Genomic DNA, 19,245 nt, shown 5'->3' on the forward strand with positions numbered 1-19,245 from the left:
AACTATTACTTATAATGTTGATCCTATTGTTCCTACTGTTTATATTGAGAAACCACATTTTCCCGTTAGAATAAAGGATAATGCTAAAGCTTCAACTATGGTCAACAAAAGTAATATTAGAACACCCAAACCCTCTGAGCAAATTAAAGTTGAACCTAGTATTGCTATGGTTAAAGATCTCTTGGCTGATAATATTGATGGGCATGTTATTTATTTCTGTGATGAAGCTGCTAGGATTGCTAAACCTGGTACTAAAGATAAACATAGACCTAGTGTTGGCATGCCAGTTGTTTCTGTTAAAATTTGATATCATTGTTATCATGGCTTATGTGAAGTGGGTGCTAGTGTGAGTGCAATTCCTTATACCTTATATAAAGAAATTATGAATGATATTGTACCTGCTGAGGTAGAAGATATTGATGTTACCATTAAACTTGCTAATAGAGATACTATATCACCAATTGGGATTGTTAGAGATGTTGAAGTCTTGTGTGGGAAAATTAAATATCCTATTGATTTTCTTGTTCTTGGTTCCCCACAAGATAATTTTTGTCCCATTATATTTGTAGACCTTTCTTGAATACTGTTAATGCTAAGATAGACTGCGAGAAAGATATTGTTACTGTTGGTTTAGGGGATATGTCTCATGATTTTCATTTCTCCAAATTTCGTAGACAACCCCATGACAAAGAATTGCCTAGTAAGAATGAAATTATTGGTCTTGCTTCTATTGCCGTGCCTCCTGCTGATCCTTTAGAACAATATTTGCTAGACCATGAAAATGATATGTTTATAAATGAAAGAAGGGAAATAGATGAAGTATTCTTTAATCAAGTACCTATTTTGAAACATAATTTTCCTGTTGAAATTCTTGGAGATCCTCCTCCACCCAAGGGTGATCCTATGTTTGAGCTTAAACAATTACCAGATACTCTAAAAGATGCTTATCTTGATGAAAAGAAGATATATCCTGTTATTATTAGTGCTAACCTTTGAGAGCATGAATAAAAGAAATTATTGAAAACTCTAAAGAAGCACCGTGCCACTATTGGATATATTCTTGATGATCTTAAGGGCATCAGGCCCACTATATGTCAGCACAAAATTAAATTGGAGAAAGATGCTAAACCAGTTGTTGATCATCAACGACGGTTAAATCCTAAGATGAAAGAAGTGGTAAGAAATGAAATACTAAATCTTCTAGAGGCAGGTATAATTTATCCTGCTGATAGTCAATGGACAAGTCCCGTTCATTGCGTCCCTAAGAAGGGATGTATTACTGTTGTTCCTAATGATAAGAATGAATTGATTCCTCAAAGAATTGTTACAGGTTATAGAATGGTAATTGATTTTCGCAAATTAAATAAAGCTAATAGAAAAGATCATTACCCTCTACCCCTTATTGATCAAATGCTAGAAAGACTATCCAAACATACTCATTTTTGCTTTCTAGATGGTTATTCTGGTTTCTCTCAAATACCTGTGTCAAAATAGGATCAAGATAAAACTACTTTTACTTGCCCTTTCGGTACCTTTGCTTATAGACGTATGCTTTTTGGTTTATGCAATTCACCTGTTACCTTTCAAAGATGTATGACTACTATATTCTCTGACTTTTGTGAAAAGATTATTGAGGTTTTCATGGATGATTTCTCTGCTTATGAAACTTCTTTTGATGTTTGCTTAAGCAACCTTGACCGAGTTTTGCAGATATGTGAAGAAACTAATCTTGTCTTGAATTGGGAGAAGTGCCACTTTATGGTTAATGAAGGTATTGTCTTGGGGCATAAACTTTCTGAAAGAGGTATTGAAGTTGATAAAGCTAAAGTAGATGCTATTGAAAATATGTTGTGTCCTAAAGATATCAAAGGTATAAGAAGTTTCCTTGGTCATGATGGTTTCTATAGGAGGTTTATTAAAGACTTCTCTAAAATTTCTATGCCTCTCACTAATCTCTTGCAAAAAGATGTTCCTTTTGTTTTTGATGATGATTGTGTAGAAGCATTTGAAATACTTAAGAAAGCTTTAATTTCTGCACCTATGGTTCAGCCACCTGATTGGAATTTACCCTTTGAAATTATGTGCGATGCTAGTGATTATGTTGTTGGTGCTGTTCTAGGACAAAAATTTGATAAGAAATTAAATGTTATCCAGTATGCTAGTAAAACTCTAGACAGTGCCCAGAGAAATTATGCTACTACTGAAAAAGAATTTTTAGCGGTTCTATTTGCATGTGATAAGTTCAAACCTTATATTGTTGATTCCAAAGTAACTGTTCACACTGATCATGCTGCTATTAAATATCTTATGTAAAATAAAGATGCTAAACCTAGACTTATTAGATGGATTCTCTTGCTACAAGAATTTGATTTGCATATTATTGATAGAAAGGGAGTTGAGAACCCTGTTGCAGACAACTTGTCTAGGTTAGAAAATGTACTTGATGACCCACTGCCTATTGATGATAGTTTTCCTGATGAACAATTAAATGTCATAAATGCTTCTCATAATACCCCGTGGTATGCTGATTATGCTAATTACATTGTTGCTAAATTTATACCACCTAGTTTCACATACCAGCAAAAGAAAAAGTTTTTCTATGATTTAAGACATTACTTTTGGGATGACCCACACATTTATAAAGGAGTAGATGGTGTTATTAGACATTGTGTACCTGAGCACAGGAACAGATCCTACACAAGTGGCACTCCGAGTCTTACGGAGGACACCACACTGGAGATAGAACTGCACATAAGGTATTGCAATTCAGGTTCTATTAGCCCACTCTCTTCAAGGATGCCCGTAAGTTTGTCTTGTCTTGTGATCAATGCCAAAGAATTGGTAATATCAGTAGACATCGGGAAATGCCTATGAATTATTCACTTGTTATTGAACCATTTGATGTTTGGGGCTTTGATTATATGGGACATTTTCCTTCCTCTAATGGGTATACACATATTTTAGTTGCTATTGATTACGTTACTAAGTGGGTAGAAGCTATTCCAACTAGTAGTGCTGATCATATCATCTCTATTAAGATGCTTAAAGAAGTTATTTTTCTGAGGTTTGGAGTCCCTAGATATTTAATGACTGATGGTGGTTCACATTTTATTCATGGTGCTTTTTGTAAAATGCTTGCTAAATATGATGTCAACCATAGAATTGTGTTGCCATATCGTCCTCAGTCTAGTGGTCAAGTAGAATTGAGTAATAGAGAGCTTAAATTAATTTTACAAAAGACTGTTAATAGATCTAGAAAGAATTGGTCTAAGAAACTTGATGATGCGTTATGGGCTTATAGAACTGCTTATAAGAGCCCTATGGGTATGTCTCCGTATAAAATGGTTTATGGAAAAGCATGTCACTTACCTCTTGAATTAGAACATAAGGCATATTGGGCTATTAAAAGAGCTCAATTATGATTTCAAACTTGCCAGTGAAAAGAGGTTATTTGGCATTAGCTCGCTTGATGAATGGAGAACCCAAGTGTGACGCCCGGATAATTAAGCTACAATGATCCTCCGTTAATGGTGCCATGTCATCACATTACTTTTGCTAATCCTTGCTTGATCCAAATCTTTGTTCAAACTCAAATTCAAATTAATGCCCAAAATTCAAATATCTCGAACATGAAAACTAAAATGTTCAAAGTGTGGCAAATTTTCCATAACCAATTATGGTGGTTAACCAACATTTTTGCAAAGTGGTTTAATGCCCTAATCTATTTAAAACAATTATTTAAAAATTAAATTAAAAAGAGGAAAGGTCCCCCTCTGCACTGGGCCGACTGGCCCAGCTGGCCACCGCGCCCCCTGGGCCTCGGCCCACCTGGCCGACCCAGGCCGCCTAGCCCCACCCCTCGGTCATCTTCCTCCTACTGTACACGACCGAGCGCGTGCTCCCGCCCGACCACTTCGGCGGCGACGCCCCGAGGGGATAAGGGAGCCCCTTCGACGCCTCGGGCCTCCTCCCCCACCTACCTCCACCCACTCCCCCTCGGCCTCTCCTCCTCATCCTCATCCATTTCCCCCTCATCTCCGTCACTCTCTCGCTCGCGCCCGAGCTCGCCCGAGCGCTACCATGGCCTCGTCGCTGTTGAACACGCGGCCACAGCCACCACCTCGCATCACCGCCGTGCCCCTCATCTCTGCTGTCATCCTCTTCCTCATCCCTGTCAATGAGCGCGAGTCGGGAGCCACCGCAGCGAGCCAGGTGAGCTCGTCTTCTTCCCTAGATCGCCGGACGCTGCCGCCGTCGATTCTCCATCACTGCTGCTACTAAGCTCTCGAAGGCTTTTCTTAGCCGCTCGGTGAGATCCTCTACCTCCTACTCCTCCCCGGTTGCTCTCTCGCGCGCCCTAGCTAGCTGCAACCGACGCACCCGAGCGCGCCACCACCTACGCTCATCGTCGACATGTTTCCGGTGACCAAATGGTCACGGACTCGCGACCGTTGGCCTCACCGCGTCACGTACGCCTCGCCTAGCCCATCAACTCGACCTCTAGCACACTGCATCGACGCCTTCACCGTAGCCCGTAGCCGCTCCACCGCAGAGCTTGACGCCGGCGCCGTTTCCGGCCAGGTCCGGCGATGCCACCACCACCACTCGACGCAACGTTGAGTGGCCGTTCGAACGCGACTGACACCGACCAATTTAGTGGCCTGTAGACAAAATTTGCCGCGCGCCCGTGCCTCCGCTGCGTTATGTAGTCGGCGTTGACCCGCCGGCCGCCGCCACCGTGGCTAGCCGGGCCCCACCTTTGGGCCACTGCCAGTGGGCCCCACGGGCCCCGTTGACTGGGTTGACCCAGTCAACATGCTCTGGGCAGCCCAGTGTCACTGACATGCGGGCCCCACATCTTTTTAGTTAATAAAAAATTATAAAAAATATATTAATTAGTTAATTTAATTAGACATTGACATGTGGGGCCCAACCACTAATTAACTCTGTTTAGCTAAATTAAACTGCTATTAGCCCCACTGTATATGACAGGTGTGACCCAGCTGCCAGGTTTGACCTGAACAACTGCGGTTAACCTATTGACCTCATGCTGACGCAATAATTCATTTTTTTAATTTAAATACATTCAAAATATTGTTAAAACTTTGAAAAAACCATATAAAATAATTCGTAACTTGGATGAAAAAGTTTTCTACATGAAAGTTGCTCAGATCGACGAGACGAATCCGAATATGTTGTCCGTTCATCTATCACGTGCCCCTAGCATAGCGAACATGCAACCTTTCCCCTCTGTTTCATTTGTTCGGAAATCCTAACTTCGGGAAAGCATTCCGGATGTTTTCCCCCTTCGTCGGTATCGTGTAGTACCGCGTTGGAACACCGCTAGCTCTGCTTGTTGTCATATCATGCACCTGTTTGCTTTGTATTTACTGTTTCTTCCCCCTCTTCTCTCCGGTAGACCCAGAGACCGATGCTGATGCCGCTGTTATCGAAGAAATCATCAATGACCCCTCCTTCTCGCCCGAGCAACCAGGCAACCCCCCCTTGATCATCCCGATATCACCCATTCCATTCTCTCAAGCTTGCATTATATTTTATTACTGTAATTGATTGCTCCTATTCTGATGCATAGCCTGCTTTTGTAACCTGATTATTGTTACCTACCTTCTTATCCTAAACTGCTTAGTATAGGTTGGTTAGTGATCCATCAGTGACCCCACCTTGTCCTTGTTTCCCCTGCTTCATCATCGATGACTCGATCAACGTGATCGATGACTAGAGCCTGACACTTCACATCACATCACACCCCTTTTGTTCCTCGACTCTGCAGAGCTACTATCGAGTGCCCAGGGTGATACCTCATAACGCACTCCTGATGATAATTCTGTAGTGTAGCTATTCAGTCATGGTCATCGAGGGTGATTCCTTCTTGACCACTCCCGACACGGCTCTATCGTGCAACCCCTCAAGTGTGAACCTCGAGGGTGGTTCCTCTTACGTTCACCTTGATTATTACCTCGAGTGGAATTCACCGAGGGTGATTCCTCGGGTTTTCTCCTTGATGTTTGGACACACGGTTACCTCCTTCGTGAAAGTCGGGCGGGCCTAGAGAGCACCCGCAAGATAATTACGTGGCACGACCGGGCATTCTGGGCCCTTACCGTAAGTCCACAATACGAGGCGACAGGGTCACATCAATCGTGTGTCTCTGCTCGTCTCCGCAAGCTAATAATACACTATGGTTTGGGTATTTGTTCTGAGTTAGCCTTTGGCCTTTACGCACTAACCACCACGCGAGAATAGTTATGGGCCTCGACGATGTAGTATCAACCAAAGCTTTGTAGACGTTCAGTTCAGCATTGCGGCACGGCTGGGCCGGCACCATCCATGTAGAGGTGGAGCCTGGACCCGCCCTGTTCGCAACGACCCGGAGTGCAACATGCGGTGGGCCCAGACCCCAGAGTGCTTATGATGTAGACCGGTGGGGACCTCTCTGCTGAGCCTAGGTAGGGCTACAACGTGTTGATCTTCCAAGGCCGGGCATTGACCTAGAAAAGTGTGTTCGGCCAGAGTAGTCAAGCCTGTTGGAAAATGTGGTGCACCCCTGCAGGGAAGATTATCTATTAATAGTCATGTCCATGGTAATGGACGTTCAGACTTATATCCCGATCTATTACAACTAGAAATGGATACTTGAGATATGTGGCTCCGGGATTGCTTTCTCGCAGGGAGTCGAGGAAGGATCTCTAGGCATTAATGCTACAACATATTTGTTAATTATAAACTGCTATTCTTTACTCTTCTACATGCTGCAAGATGCTTGGAGCTGCTTGAAGATGCTAGTCTTCGATAGGCTAGGCCTTCCCCTCTATTCTGGCATTCTGCAGTTCAGTCCACAGATACAACCCTTCCATTTGATACCAATGCATACTTAGTATAGATCTGATGCTTGCGAGTACTTTGGATGAGTACTCACGGTTGCTTTGCTACCCCCTTTCCCCCTTCTTCCTTCTTTCCGGTTGTTGCAACCAGATGGTGGATCCCAGGAGCCAGATGCCACCGCCGAAGGCTACTACTACCCGAAGGGTGTCTGCTACTACGTGGAGACCGCCGACGACCAGGAGCAGTTAGGTGGTCCCAGGCAGGAGGCCTTGCCTCTTCGATTGTTGTTGCTTTTGTGTTTGCCTTCTTAGGGTAGTCTTGTTTAACTTGTGTCTGTACTCAGATATTGTTGCTTCCACTGACTCTTGTGTATCGAGCTATGTATTCGAGCCCTCGAGGCCCCTGGCTTGTATTATTTTATTTGTGTCTAGAGTTGTGTTGTGATATCTTCCCGTGAGCCCTGTTCAAGAATTCATCCGATTAACAAGTTAACTTCCCGATTAATCCCTATTCATAGGGTCACCGAGTAGCCGATAAACTGATAAATTGTCCGATTAATTGATTAAATGGCTGATTAACTTGCCGATTAGCCTATTAATCCCCTACTCGCCAGCCAACCGAGCAGTTACCAGTTAACGATTTCCTCAACAATGCCCATGAGTCCCTGATCTTGATCATACACATTTGCGTGTATGATTAGTGTATGATTAAATTGGGGGCGTCACAAGTTGGTATCAGAGCCGACTGCCTGTAGGAACCCCAACTCCTTGGCAAAAGTTGAGTCTAGTCTTTGAAAAACTGTTTTACTAACATGGTTGTGTGGCTTATGGGCCCACGTCGCCATTGGGTGGTATTAGGATCTTTTACTCCTCGTCTATACTCTGGGATTCTGATCTCTCTTCTATTCGGGTTAAGTGGATTTGCTAACTCTAACACTAGGTTCTCATAAATCCTTTCTTCCGGAGAGCCCCCTTCATTCCAGAGGATGGCCTGCTTCACCAGAAGTTTCCGAAGATACCCTTTAGTATTTTCCTGAGACTTTTGTACTCATGCTTTTGCAATTCCCTACCTCTGATATATCCTTACGGATAACTTCATACACTCATCATGCATACAAGCATTCCCTGTTGCTCTTGTTATTACAAGATCGAATTATTCTCTGACTTTTAAGAATCTCTTGTGTCACTGCCTTGCGATTCTTTGCCACATGTTTACATCTACGAATAATTCCTCACACTTAGCAAGGATTTGTTCATTCCTAGTTGATCAAGTGATTCACAAGATACTTTGGAATACTATCCGATCTTTCGATAATCCTCTCCAACTATTGCTCTGCAAATACTTGTATGCTTGCATTATGGATAGTTTCCATATGGCTGGCAATATTCAGTAGTATCCTTTGTCATCTTTATTTTGAACATTTGATTCGATATGTTTGTGAATGCTCACAATCATCAATCACAATTAGAATTCTTCCCATCAGCTCAGACGTCTCCCCAGACATGAGCTGGTGTTCGACAAATCAAGCCTTGATTATTCAACCTACTTGTCTTTGATCAGAGCCTCTGCTTCTGATCCACCATTTTGGAAATCATAATTCCTTTGCATTTGAGCTTTGAATTAGTTAGTTGTTTCTATAATCTGATATCCTTGCATTCTTTCTTCTTTTGGGTGAGTACCGATACTCACATCAGATACCTCGTGGATCACAAGGTCCTTTGTTGGATTTTATCCGACAACGTCCTTGATATTCAATCACCTTGAGAAGCTTTTCCTCGGATACATAATGCCTTTGGTAAATTGTATCCCCCGCTCTTGTCAACCATGCTCTACTTTCAAGCTTGAGTTATTTCCTCGTGAAGTTTGTGGTCTATGTTCATAAGATGCCCCAGTGGGTTGAACCTACGCCTTCCCTAATCTCTGTGAAGCCGAATATTATGCTAGTTATATCTACTAGCGTTTCTTCGGATAAATTTTGACCTCTTCAACGCGTCGAAGACGAGAAGTAAATGGAAGGTTATGCATTGATGAAGTGGGAGTCGACCTTGAACCTTTGTGTTCATGCCCATGGACCTGATGTGGAACTTATCTTTGAAGCTTCTTGTAATAATAATAATCCCCTTGTGATAAGTTCATCTTGTATCTATGTTTGGTCCTTTGCAATCGTGGTTTCGGCCATATTTTTCTTCTTTGATACCATTTCTCGGACAAGTTAAAGTACTTGTCTTCTATAGATCTTTTCATCTGTCCAACCGCTATCCGGTTCTACCTTCGAGTATTACCCTATGGTATCTCGAGAATATCACGGAACTACATAACTTCTTATGAGTTCTTCATCAACTATTATTTCTCGCCGATTCCAATTTTCCACAGGTTCTGAGTTGTTAGACACTCGAGAACACCGATAACTGATTCGAGTCTGCACTTTTCTTTCCATTTGTTTTGTTTAACCTTTCTTGTGAATAAATTGATCTAAGCAGTAACACTAATCTGCTTATGTAAACACCTCGGTGTACAACCTAGTCAGTAAGACCCTGTTACTATTGTTCATGACATTCCGGTAACCACTGATGGACGAGAACTTTGCCTATCGGTCCGCCTCATTCAACGAGCAGGAAAATGGTTCTCTTTGTCCCTCGCCCTTGGTACCGACGTTGTTGCCAACATAACTGACAGGATATTCTGTGACCTGCCTTGCTATCATGATCGTGCAAAATGTTAGCACCCTTCCTACTTTTAACTCACATGGTGGGCCCATAACCCAGAGTTCCACAGGATCGAAACCTTACTCTCATGTACAACCTTGATTCCGAAACATTCTTTGCACTTGGCTTCGTATGTAATTCGTGAGCTAACTTCCTCCCCATGTTTCATTCTGGTATCAGAGGCAACATTATTCTTCATTGCTCTGAACCCCATCATCACTTGTTTTAGGCATCCACTGGATGCCTACCTGGTTGAAACAAGTTGAACCTCCTTATAGCACTCTCAATACATTTCTTGGTGCTTCTAAAATCTCCTTCCTTGAGATAACTATCGGATGCTGATCCTTTCAGACACCCGTTCTTATAGCTTCCCTCTTATTTCACTCCTTAAATCTCGGGACGAGATTTCTTGTAGTCGAGGAGAATTGTGACGCCCGGATAATTAAGCTACAGTAATCATCCATTAATGGTGCCATGTCATCACATTACTATTGCCAATCCTTGCTTGATCCAAATCTTTGCCCAAAATTCCAATTTCTTAAACATGAAAACTAAAATATTCAAAGTGTGGCAAATTTTCCATAACCAATTATGGCGGTGAACCAACATTTTTGCAAAGTGGTTTAATGCCCTAATCTATTTAAAATGGTTATTTTAAAAAATTAAATTAAAAAAGAGGAAAGGTCCCCCCTCCATTGGGCCGACTGGCCCAGCTGGCCACCGCGCCCCTGGGCCTCGGCCCACCTGGCTGACCCAGGCCGCCTAGCCCCACCCCTCGGTCGTCTTCCTCCTACTGTACACGTCCGAGCGCATGCTCCCGCCTGACCACTTCGGCGGCGATGCCCCGAGGGGATAAGGGAGCCCCTCCGACGCCTCGGTCCTCCTCCCCCACCTACCTCCACCCACTCCCCCCTTCGGCCTCTCCTCATCCTCATCCATTTCCCCCTCCTCTCCATCGCTCTCTCGCTCGCACCCGAGCTCGCCCGAGTGCTACCATGGCCTCGCCGCCGTAGAACGCGCGGCCACAGCCACCGCCTCGCATCACCGCTGCGTCCCTCATCTCCGTTGTCGTCCTCTTCCTCGTCCCCGTCAATGAGCGCGAGCCGAGAGCCACCGCAGCGAGCCCGATGAGCTTGTCTTCTTCCCTAGATCGCCGGACGTTGCCACCATCGATTTGTTGTAACTGCTGCTACTAAGCTCTCGAAGGCTTTTCTTAGCCGCTCGGTGAGCTCCTCTACCTCCTACTCCTCCCCGGTTTCTCTCTCGTGCGCCCTAGCTAACTGTCACCGACGTGCCCGAGCACGCCGCCGCCTGCGCTCATCGTCGGCATATTTCCGGTGACCAAATGGTCACGGACTCGCGACCGCTGGCCTCACTGCGTCACATACGCCTCGCCTAGCCCATCAGCTCGACCGCTAGCGCACTACATCGACGCCTTCACTGTAGCCCGTTGCAGCTCTGCAGCAGACCTTGATGCCGGCGCCGTTACCGACCAGGTCCGGCGATGCCACGCGTCGAGTGGTCGTTCGAACGCGACCGACCCGACCTATTTTGTGGCTTGTAGACGAAATCCGCAGTGCGCCCATGCCTCTGCCGTGTTCTAGCATTGCCGGCGTTGAGCCGTCGGCCGCAGTTGACGTGGCTTGTCGGGCCCCACCTCTGGGCCACTACCAGTGGGCCCTGCGGGTCCTGTTGACTGGGTTGACCCAGTCAACGTGCTGACTAGGCAGCACAGTGTCACTGACATGCGGGCCCCACCACTTTTTTAGTTATTTAAAATGTTTTTATAAATAAAATTAATTAGTTAATTTAATTAGCCATTAACATGTGGGGCCCAACCACTAATTAACTTTGTTTAGCTAAATTAAACTGCTATTATCCCCACTGTCTAGGACATGTGGGACCCAGCTGTCAGGTTTGACCTGAACAGCTGCGGTTGACCTGTTGACCTCATGCTGACTCAATAATTCATTTTTGTTAATTTAAATAATTTCAAAAAATTGTTAAAACTTTGAAAAAACCATATAAAATAATTCGTAACTCGGATGAAAAAGATTTCTACATGAAAATTGCTCAGATCGATGAGACGAATCCGAATACGCTCTCCGTTCATTTGTCACGTGCCCCTAGCATAGCGAACATGCAACCTTTCCCCTCTGTTTCATTTGTTTGAAAATACCTAACTTCGAGAAAGCATTCCCGGATGTTTTCCGCCTTCGCCAGTATCGCTTAGTACCGCGTTAGAACACCACTAGCTCTGCCTGTTGTCATATAATGCACCTGTTTGCTTTGTATTTACTGTTTCTTCCCCCTCTTCTCTTCGGTAGGCCCTGAGATCGATGCTGATGCCGCTGTGATCGACTACATCATTGACAAACCCTCCTTCTCGCCCGAGCAACCAGGCAACGCCCCCCTCTTGATCATCCCGATATCACCCATTCCATTCTCTCATGCTTGCATTATATTTTGCTACTGCAATTGGCCCACTAAATTTGGCCCACTAAATTTTCAAGATGAGCAAAGTGAGATTTCAAACTACAAAATTCTTTAGACATATCATCGAGCTCTTTATTCATGTACTCCATAAAACTTTTTTGTTCTTTAAGATCGTTTCTGAAGAAATTATTATGCTCAAATTGCAAAGACATAAAGCTTCTAACGTTGTTTTCAGTTTCTTCCAACCTTCTAAGGTGAGGATCAACGCCTTTTGGCAGAGCCATCAAAGCAAACAGGCACACCAGAGGCAAGCGAAAAGAGGCAAGCAGAAAAGGAGCGAATAAAACAACAAAGGTGAAGTGGGGGAGAGGAAAACGAGAGACAAATGGCAAATAATGTAATGCGAAGGAGAAGAGTTTATGATGGGTACTTGGTATGTCTTGACTTGGCGTAGATCTCCCTGGCAACGGCGCCAGGAATACTTCTTGCTACCTCTTGAGCTTGTGTTTGTTTTCCCATGAAGAGGAAAGGGTGATGCAGCAAAGTAGCGTAAGTATTTCCCTCAGTTTTTGAGAACCAAGGTATCAATTCAGTAGGAGACAACGCACAAGTCACCTATTACCTGCATAAACAATCAAGAACCTCACAACCAACGCGATAAAGGGGTTGTCAATCCCTTCACAGTCACTTGCGAAAGTGAGATCTGATAGAGATAATAAGATAAATATTTTTGCTATTTTGTTATATAGATTGGAAAATAAAAATAGTAAACGAGATGCGATAATAAAAGAGATGCAATGTAATAAGAAAGAGACCCGGGGGCTATAGGTTTCACTAGTGGCTTCTCTCATGATAGCATGTATTACGGTGGGTGAACAAATTACTGCCGAGCAATTGATAGAAAAGTGCATAGTTATGAAGATATCTAAGGCAATGATCATGAACATAGGCATCACATCCGTGTCAAGTAGATTGAAATGATTCTGCATCTACTACTTACTCCACACATCGACCGCTATCCAGCATGCATCTAGAGTATTAAGTTCATAAGAACAGAGTAACACATTAAGCAAGATAACATGATGTAGAGGGATAAACTCAAGCAATATGATATAAACCCCATCTTTTTATCCTCGATGGCAACAATACAATACGTGCCTTGCTGCCCCTACTATCACTAGGAAAGGACACCGCAAGATTGAATCCAAAGCTAAGGGCTTCTCCCATTGCAAGAAAGATCAATCTAGTAGGCCAAACTAAATCGATAATTCGAAGAGACTTGCAAAGATATCAAATCGTGCATATAAGAATATAGAGAAGAACCAAATAATATTCATATATAATCAAGTTCATAAACTCACAATTCATCGGATCTTGGCAAACACACCGCAAAATAGTATTACATCGAATAGATCTCCAAGAACACCGAGGATAACTGAAGATCAAAGAGAGAGAAGAAGCCATCTAGCTAATAACTATGGACCCGAAGGTCTGTGGTAAACTACTCACGCTTCATCGAAGAGGCTATGGTGTTGATGTAGAAGCCCTCCGTGATCGATTTCCCCCCGACAGATCATCAGAAAAGGTCCCGAGATGATATCTCACGTGCATAGAAGGTTGCGGCGGTGGAAAAGTGGTTTCATGGCTCCCCTGATGTTTTTAGGGTATAAGAGTATATATAGGCGAAAGAAGTACATCGGTGGAGCTCCATGGGGCCCACAAGGGTGGGAGGCGCCCTCCTATCTCGTGGACGCCTCACGGAGTTCCAGACTTCCACTCCAAGTCTCCTGGTTTGCTTTCGGTCCAAGAAAGATCATCGCGAAGGTTTCATTCCGTTTGGTATTCCTTTTCTACGAAACACTGAAATAGGCAAAAAAACAGAAACTGGCACTGGACCTCTAGTTAATAGGTTAGTCCCAAAAATAATATAAAAAAGCATATTAAAGCCCATTAAACATCCAAAATAGATAATATAATAGCATGAAACAATCAAAAATTATAGATACGTAGGAGACGTATCAAGCATCCCCAAGCTTAATTCCTGCTCGTCCTCGAGTAGGTAAATGATAAAAATAGAATTTTTGATGTGGAATGCTACCGAACATATTTATCAATGTAATTTTATTTATCGTGGCATGAATGTTTAGATCCGAAAGATTCAAGACAAAAGTTTATTGGCATAAAATATTAATACTTCAAGCATACTAACAAAGTAATTATGTCCTCTCAAAATAACATGGCCAAAGAAAGCTCGTCCCTACAAAATCATATAGTTTGGTCATGCTCCATCTTCGTCACAAAAAATACTCAAATCATGCACAACCCCGATGACAAGCCAAGCAATTGTTTCATACTTTAGTAATCTCAAACCTTTTCAACTTTCATGCAATACATGAGCACGAGCCATGGACATAGCACTATAGGTGGAATAGAGTGGTGGTTGTGGAGAGGATAAAAAGGAGGAAGATGATCTTACATCAACTAGGCGTATCAATGGGCTATGGAGATGCCCATCAATAGATGTCAATGTGAGTGAGTAGGGATTGCCATGCAACGGATGCATTAGAGCTATAAATGTATGAAAGCTCAACAAAAGAAACTAAGTTGGTGTGCATCCAACTTGCTTGCTCACGAAGACCTAGGGCATTTGAGGAAGCCCATTGTTGGAATATACAAGCCAAGTTCTATAATGAAAATTTCCCACTAGTATATGAAAGTGACAAAATAAGAGACTCTCTATCATGAAGATCATGGTGCTACTTTGAAGCACAAGTGTGGAAAAAGGATAGTAGCATTGTCCCTTCTCTCTTTTTCTCTTATTTTTTTTCTTTTTTTTCTTTTTTGGGCCTTCTCTTTTTTGGCCTTTTTTTTTTCCTCACATGGGACAATGCTCTAATAATGATGATCATCACGCTTCTATTTATTTACAACTCAAAGATTACAACTCGATACTTAGAACAAAAATATGACTCTATATGCGTGCCTCCGGTGGTGTACCGGGATGTGCAATGAATCAAGAGTGACATGTATGAAAAATTATGAATTGTGGCTTTGCCACAAATACGATGTCAACTACATGATTATGCAAGGCAATATGACAATGATGGATCGTGTCATAGTAAACGGAATGGTGGAAAGTTGCATGGCAATATATCTCGGAATGGCTATGGAAATGCCATAATAGGTAGGTATGGTGGCTGTTTTGAGGAAGGTAAATGGTGGGTTTATGGTACCGGCGAAAGTTGCACGGTACTAGAGAGGCTAGCAATGGTGGAAGGGTGAGAGTGCGTATAATCCATGGACTCAACATTAGTCATAAATAAATCACATACTTATTGCAAAAATCTACAATTCATCAAAAGACAAGAACTATGCACATGCTCCTAGGGGGATAGATCGGTAGGAAAATACCATCGCTCGTCCTCGACCGCCACTCATAAGGAAGACAATCAAAGAATACCTCATGCTTCAAATTTGTTACACAACGGTTACCATACGTGCATGCTAAGGGACTTGCAAACCTCAACACAAGTATTTCTCAAATTCACAATTACACAACTAGCATGACTCTAATATCACCATCCTCATGTCTCAAAACAATCATCAAGTATCAAACCTCTCCTACTATTCAACGCACTTTATATGCAAGTTTTTATTATACCCATCTTGGATACCCATCATATTAGGACTAGTTTTATAACCAAAGCAAATTACCATGCTATTCTAAAAGACTCTCAAAATAATAAGTGAAGCATGAGATATCAATAATTTCTATAAAATAAAACCACCACCGTGCTCTAAAAAGATATAAGTGAAGCACTAGAGCAAAATTGTATAGCTCAAAAGATATAAGTGAAGCACATAGAATATTCTAATAAATTCCGATTCATGTGTGTCTCTCCCAAAAGCTGTGTACAGCAAGGATGATTGTGGGAAACTAAAAAGCAAAGACTCAAATCATACAAGACGCTCCAAGCAAAACACATATCATGTGGTGAATAAAAATATAGCCTCAAGTAAAGTTACCGATAGACGAAGACGAAAGAGGGGATGCCTTCCGGGGCATCCACAAGCTTAGGCTTTTGGTTGCCCTTGAATTTTACCTTGGGTGCCTTGGGCATCCCCAAGCTTAGGCTCTTGCCACTCCTTGTTCCGAAATCCATCAAATCTTTACCCAAAAAACTTGAAAACTTCACAACACAAAACTCAACAGAAAATCTCGTGAGCTCCGTTAGTATAAAAAAATAAACCACCAATTTAAGGTACTGTAATTAACTCATTATTTATTTATATTGGTGTTAAACCTATTGTATTCCAAATTCTCTATGGTTCATACCCCCCGATAGTAGCCATAGATGCATCAAAATAAGCAAACAACACGCGAAAAATAGAATATGTAAAAAACAGAACAGTTTGTAGCAATCTGTAGGTTTCGAATACTTATGTAACCCCAAAAATTCTGAAAAATTAGGAAGACCAGGAAAATTTGTATATTAATCTACTTCAGTTGGAATTGGTATTTTATCGCTCTCTGGTAAAAAATGAAAATTAATTTCGTGAGCGCATACTTTCTGTTTTTATCAGCAAGATCAAACAACAATCACCCAAGAAGATCCTAAAGGCTTTACTTGGCACAAACACTAATTAAAACATAAAAACACAATCATAACAGAGGATATATAAATTATTTATTACTAAATTGGAACAAAAAGTAAAGAACAAAAATAAAATTGGGTTGCCTCCCAACAAGCGCTATCGTTTAACGCCCCTAGCTAGGCATAAAAGCAAGAATAGATCTAGGTATTGTCATATTTGGTATGCAATCCATAAGTGGCTCTCATAATAGATTCATAAGGTAATTCAATTTTCTTCCTAGGAATGTGTTCCATGCATTTACTTAATGGAAATTGGAATCTAATATTTGCTTATTTCATGTCAATAATTGCACCAATCGTTCTAAGGAAAGGTATACCAAGAATAATAGGACATGTAGCATTGCAATCTATATCAAGAACAATGAAATCTACGTGCACATAATTCCTATTTGCAACAATAAGAACATCATTAATTCTTCCCATAGGTTTATTAATGGTGGAATTCGCAAGATGCAAATTTAAAGAACAATCATCAAATTCACGGAAACCTAGCACATCACACAATGTTTTTGGAATCATGGAAACACTAGCACCCAGATCACATAAAGCATAGCATTCATAATGTTTAATCTTAATTTTAATAGTAGGTTCCCACTCATCATAAAGTTTTCTAGGTATAGAAACTTCTAGTTCAAGCTTTTCTTCATAGGATTGCATTAAAGCATCAATGGTATGTTTAGTAAAAGCTTTATTTTGATCATAAGCATGAGGAGAATTTAGCATGGATTGCAACAAGGAAATACAATCTATCAAAGAGAAATTATCATAATTAAATTCCTTTAAATCCCAAATAGTGGGTTCATTGCTATGTAAAGTTTTGACCTCTTCAATCCCACTTTTATTAATTTTTGCATCAAGATCTAAAAACTTCGAATCATTGGGATGCCTTTTAGCTAAAGTTGACTCATCTCCAATCCCATCTTTATCAAGATTCATATTGGAAAACAAATATTTTATAGGAGACACATCAATAACTTTTAGATCTTCATCATTATTATCAGGTAGACTTTTCGGTTTAGAGGCCATCTTATTAACTAAGGTGGCTTGCTTATCCGAAATTTGGCCCACTAAATTTTCAAGATGAGCAAACTGAGATTTCAAACTATAAAATTCTTTAGACATATCATCGAGCTCTTTATTCATGTACTCCATAAAACTTTTTTGTTCTTTAAGCTCGTTTCTGAAGAAATTATTATGCTCAAATTGCAAAAACATAAAGCTTCTAACGTTGTTTTCAATATCTTCCAACCTTCTAAGGTGAGGATCAACGCCTTTTGGCAGATCCATCAAAGCAAACAGCCACACCAGAGGCAAGCGAAAAGAGGCGAGCAGAAGAGGAGCGAATAAAACGACAAAGGTGAAGTGGGGTAGAGGAAAACAAGAGGCAAATGGCATTGATACATCTCCGTCGTATCTACTTTTCCAAAAACTTTTGCCCTTGTTTTGGACTCTAACTTGCATGATTTGAATGGAACTAACCCGGACTAACGTTGTTTTCAGCAGAATTGCCATGGTGTTATTTATGTGCAGAAACAAAAGTTCTCAGAATGACCTGAAACTTCACGGAACATCTTTTCGGAAATAATAAAAAATCCTTGCAAAAGATGAAGACCAGGGAGCCCACCACCTGTCCACGAGGGTGGGGGGCATGCCTTCCCCCTAGGGCGCGCCCCCTACCTCGTGGCCCCCCCTGGAGCTCCTCCGACCTCAACTCCAACTCTATATATTTGCTTTCGGGGAGAAAAAATTATAGAGAAGAATTCATCGCATTTTACGATACAGAGCCGCAGCCAAGCCCTAAAACCTCTCGGGAGGGCTGATCTGGAGTCCGTTCGGGGCTTCGGAGAGGGGAATCCATCGCCATCATCATCATCAACCATCCTCCATCACCAATTTCATGATGCTCACCGTCGTGCGTGAGTAATTCCATCGTAGGCTTGCTGGATGGTGATGGGTTGGATGAGATTTATCATGTAATCAAGTTAGTTTTGTTAGGGTTTGATCCCTAGTATCCACTATGTTCTAAGATTGATGTTGCTATGACTTTGCTATGCTGAATGCTTGTCACTAGGGCCCGAGTGCCATGATTTCAGATCTGAACCTATTATGTTTTCATCAATATATGAGAGTTCTTGATCCTATCTTGCAAGTCTATAGTCACCTATTATGTGTTATGATCCGTTAACCCCGAAGTGACAATAATCGGGATACTTACCGGCGATGACCGTAGTTTGAGGAGTTCATGTATTCACTATGTGTTAATGCTTTGGTCCTGTACTCTATTAAAAGGAGGCCTTAATATCCCTTAGTTTCCATTAGGACCCCGCTGCCACGGGAGGGTAGGACAAAAGATGGCATGCAAGTTCTTTTCCATAAGCACGTATGACTATATTCGGAATACATGCCTACATTACATTGATGAATTGGAGCTAGTTCTGTGTCACCCTATGTTATGATTGTTACATGATGAACCGCATCCGGCATAATTCTCCATCACCGATCCATTCCCTACGAGCTTTCCATATATTGTTCTTCGCTTATTTACTTTTCTGTTGCTATTGCTATCATCACTACAAAATACCAAAAACATTACTTTTGCTATCATT

The sequence above is a fragment of the Triticum urartu genome, chromosome 3, assembly GCF_003073215.2.
Source record: "Triticum urartu cultivar G1812 chromosome 3, Tu2.1, whole genome shotgun sequence".
Taxonomy (NCBI): domain Eukaryota; kingdom Viridiplantae; phylum Streptophyta; class Magnoliopsida; order Poales; family Poaceae; genus Triticum; species Triticum urartu.